Source organism: Nicotiana attenuata, unplaced genomic scaffold (genome assembly GCF_001879085.1).
Source record: "Nicotiana attenuata strain UT unplaced genomic scaffold, NIATTr2, whole genome shotgun sequence".
In the NCBI taxonomy this organism is placed as follows: domain Eukaryota; kingdom Viridiplantae; phylum Streptophyta; class Magnoliopsida; order Solanales; family Solanaceae; genus Nicotiana; species Nicotiana attenuata.
Window position 1 is genome coordinate 498,783 of NW_017670251.1, and position 5,276 is coordinate 504,058.

Consider the following 5,276-nt stretch of genomic DNA (forward strand, 5'->3'; position numbering starts at 1 on the left):
GATGTATAGGCACGGTGACGAGTTCCTATATATCGGTGTCTAGCATGACCGTGAGTCCTTATTTGTGGATAATTGGGTTAATATCATGCCTTCCATGCTTATTTGATGGTTTCTATGTGTTGTAAACACCTTGTGAAAGATATTGTGATTGTGAAACTCCGTGGAGCATTGGCTCGGCTTGAAATACGAACTTAGGAAAGTAAATGATGATAAACTCTTGGGAGTTTTGGCTTGAGTGGAAAGGTGAACTAGGATATGGAAATAAAAGAAAGAGAAGAGTAGTGACTTACCCCTTGCCGGGTTGTTGTTGGTTGTTTGGGTATCCATTGTTGGTATTTCCTTCCAAATACTTGTTTATTCCCTTGCCCCTAGTTCGTGATTGTGCTTGGGTGAGGTAGAGTGATAAATGTGGATCGGGTTGCACGCCGCAACAGTGATAAATATGGATCGGGTTGCACGCCGCAATAGTGAAATATATGGATCGGGTTGCACGCCGCAACGGTGATAAATACAGATCGGGTTGCACACCGCAACAGTGATAAATATGGATCGGGTTGCACGCCGCAACAGTGATAATTGTGGATCGGGTTGCACGCCGCAACAGTGTTGAAATGATATTGTGGATCGGGTTGCACGCCGCAACTGTTATTGATGCAAAATGTGTTTATTGGTGGTATTAGTTTCCTGTTTGCTGTCAATTATGAGTTGCCTCAGACTGTTACTTTGGCTTTACTGTTAATACTGTTATCTCCCCACAGCATGTTTCCCCTCCCATATTGTTAATTGCCTTGCATTTTGTTTTCTGCTGTACATATATAGAACTGCACAGGTTATGTGGTGACCAGTCTAGCCTCGTCACTACTTCGCCGGGGTTAGGCTAGACACTTACCAGCACATGGGGTCGGTTGTGCTGATGCTACACTCTGTGCATCTTTTGCACAGGTCCAGGTTTTGAGCAGCAGCAACAGCATTAGCACGGGGGCTTACCTTCAGTCCAGAGAGACCAGAGGTAGCTTGCAGGCGTCCGCATGCCCAGCATCTCCCTTTTATTCTTATTTGACTGTCATCTCATTGTACCAGGATAAACAGATTATATTTTCTTCAGACTTTGTATGTAGTATTCCATAGACGTTCGTGAGTATGTGACTCCAGTCCCGGGGTAGAGATATATGTGTTGGAACTTCTGTATTATTGATCATTTATCTACATTTAAGTCTTCCGCTTATGATTTAATTCTTCGCCTTTATTTAATGCTGTTAATTGTTGAAAAGGAACTGGTGTTTAATTAAAATGGTTAATTAAGTTGGCTTGCCTAGCTCCTATTAGTAGGCGCCATCACGACCCCCGAGAGTGGGGAATCCGGGTCGTGACAAAAGGACTCTTCGAGAGATTTTGAGATTTTAATATCAATATTCTCATCAAATTATTTTTTTTCTTATATCACACGTTTCTTACGAAGTTCGGGTTTGATTTTCATTTCAAATGCAATTTCCTTGGATGAAATCATACTAGTTGCAAATCCTATTACTCCTTAAGCTTTTAAAACCACAAATTTTAAAAGTCTTTTTTTCTTAAACTCCGTCACGAGTCAAACAAACTCATCTAAATTGAAACATATAGAGTATATAATATATTAGGTGTACAATATGGAGCCCCTACAAATGTGGGGCCTAAAGCAGTTGCTTTACCTGCTTTAGGGTAGGGCCGCCCCTGATCCAGTGTAATCCCACATGTGGTGTCTGGTAACAGATAATAATTCAAATGAAAAAAATTAAAAATAGCTTGATTTACAACTGGTAATTGAAAAATAGTCACAGTTTAAAAAGTATTCGAAATTTAGTCAATTATTCATGTAAAGATAAAATCTGAACAAAAATACCCTTAAAAATCCGAAAATTTTTTAGCATAATATGCTAGAGTTCAATTTTTTTACATATGAGATTCTAGCATAATGTGCTGGATTCTCATAATGTATTGGAGTTCCAACATAATATGCTGGAAGTTTATACTCAGGAGCTTCAAAATCCATTATATTATGCTGGAACTTTCGTGTTTCAGCTATGGTGTTTTTGTCCGGATTTTATCTTCGCATAAAATAGTAACTACTTTTCAATGACTTTGCAAACACTTCTATTTTTCGATTATCAGTCCAAAAACTGGTTAGCCCATGCTATTTTCAATAATTCAAGGGATACTTACGGCCCAAAACCCGTCGGCCTTCTAATTTACTAGATTTTGACCTGTTTTTATTTTCTTATCCGGTTTATCCCTATTCTTATACTTTAGCCTAAAGGCAGAGTTGGAACCAAAGTAACAACATTTTGAACTCAAGCGACCAAAATAGATGTTAAAATAAAGGGTGAATAATATTTTGGCTGAATACATACGGAGACACTTAATGTTGGCACGATTTTTCATTTAGACACCGGAACTTAGGGGTGTTCCTAATGAGCACGTACATTACATGGTCTTTGTTCCAATTAGGCACTTTTTGCTGAGTTGGCACATAGAGTGAGTTTCACCCAATATAGGCGCGTGAAGATCCCAAAAGTCCCTTCTCCAAACAACTAGCCGCTGCCAAACTCCCCCCTCCTCACCACCAAATCCTCTGCCACCCTCCTCTCTAACCCCCATCGCCGAACCCTTCTTCTTCACCCCACCCATCTCCAGCCGTCACTCTTCTCCAGGAGCAGGCCCCTATTGATTAAAACTGAAATGAGTTCGAGTTCTTCGTTTCAAATCGAAACACCATTAATGGGGTCTTTATAAAGCTTGAAGGTTTAAAATGGGTTACTTGATTTGATGAAAAATTGAGAAATTAATATTGAGTTTGTCTTCGAGTCTTGGTAGGGAATCTTTAGTTGAAGTTATAGCAAATTTGGAGGAGTTTCTCTTGAAATTTTGGATTAAAATCGTGGTTGGAACAAGAATAGACAAGAAGATAGTGAAGAACACCAAGAACAATAATTTCAAGAACACCAATGTGTCCGTTTTTTTGTCTTTTGTTTTGTTAATAATGTGTCATTTTCTGATTGGGTGTAAATCGAGTTTTTTTTTCTTTTTGAGAATGTTATTTTATTTTGTTTACTAAATAGATTTTAAAATAGTTTTTTTTTAAACTCAAAATGATATATATCCTTTTTTATTTGTCATTTACCACGTCAGTCGCGAGTGCATTGCACACACTTTGTAAGTTTGGCTAATTGTCAAAAAATTGCCTAATTGGAACAAGTTTAGTGTAGTATAAGTGCTCAATAGGAACAACCTTCAGTTTAAGTGTCTAAATGAAAAATGGTGCCAACTTTAAGTGTCTCCAGATGTATTCCGTCTAACTTTTACATCATCTTATTTCTACCTTGTCCATAATATTTATGTCCATTATATATATATATATATATATATAGAAAGATCTTACACATTATGTAGTGAATAACTAGTATATAAACACTATATAATTGTATATATACCTATGTAATAGTAAATACACATATACAATTATATAGTGTTTATATACTAGTTATTCACTACATAATATGTAAGATCTTTCTATAATAATCATCCTATGTAACAATATTTATTATAAAAATTAATTTTTTTTCAGAATCAATTCTTATTATATTGTACCTCTCTATAACAGTTCTTTACCTTTTATAGCAACAATACATTTTCATAACAATTCGTTATTCGTAAAACTACCCTCGTAACATACATCTTTACAAAAATAAAATATCTTAACTTACCAATAATAGGTCTGGAGTTCAAAACATGTGCCTTAGCATTTAAATCTTTGTACATTTAGTTATGAATTTATTATTTTAAAACTTTTTATTAGTGAAAAACTAAAAATATGCCTATCTTTTGAGATTTATAACAATAAAAAGGGAAAAAGTTGATTTTTGGAATATTTTTTGTCTATAACGGTCAAATAATATCTAAAGGTCAAATTTTGTTATAAGTATATAACAACCAACGATTATAAAAGCCAAAAAAAATATTGAAACAATCGAGATTGTTATAAAAAAATTTCGATATATAAAGTAGTGTGATTGAGATGTATAACTAATGTATAACAATTTATATATTTTTGTATAATAGTGTATATGGAGGCATAATAGTATTTTTAGATATTTAAAAAAAAACAGTTGAATTTTATGTCTACAGCATAAAAGTGATTTTCTTTCCATTATATACATGTGCAAGTATATATGTATTATGATGATTTTTCAACATTTTTACATAGTAGTTATAATATGCTGAATAGTTTAGTCTTGGTTTTAAATATACTAGTTTCTTAAAGGTAATCTAAATAAATAATGAACTAGAAGAAATTCAATTTATTTGATAAAATATTACTTTAGTGGGTCCGAGGGAAGAGAGAGAGAGAGATGTGAGTTTGAGGAAAAATCTATACCATATTAAAAGCACGAAGGCCCTTAGCGAAATGTCGTTCGACTTTTTTACCCTTTTAAAATAGAGTTCACACTGGATAAAATAATCATTTGATTATTTACCTAATATATTTAGGATCCTATAATCACCTAAAATTTTGTATATTGAATCCTTCCTTATTTAAAATACTACTATATAAGAAGTCAAAATATTTAGGACTTTTAAAACAATTAAAATTATAACTAATACAAATTTTCCAAAATGTGTAACATCTCGATATGGAAACGTAAAGTTTACATGGATACTTTACGTCATTAATATAGTGGTAAAACTAGAGCATCTTTTATGAGCTATATTTTAAAATTCAAGTTTATGTTCAATTCAATTAGATAATATATATGATTGATTTTTTATTTGGTTGAGTATTTAAATGATTGGTTCATAGGTAAAATACTAGCACTCCGGTCCAAACTGGAATATATTGAACTTTTTGATAAGTCTATTCATTCATATTCTAACATTTATTTTACAAATTGAAACTAGATAAAAAAGGAAAAATCAGATTTATATAATTTTAAAACCAAACAAAAAGCACTATTAAGTTCGATTTAAAATAAAACACTACAAAAATTATATAATGTTGGATTTTGTCTAAAAATTCTTTTGAATCGCAATACCTTGAAAGTTACGAATACCAATCTCAAGCTACTTTAAGAAATAAAAAAATTAATGCAAACACATACACCTTGTTCGAAAATTTATTTAATCTTTCAACTAAATTTTGCGCATTAGATCCTTTCCTTATTTTAATTATGTGATATATTAATTTTATAAAAGACAAGTAATACCAAAATAAAAGTTTCACTGAGAATAAGTAAAAACATAAC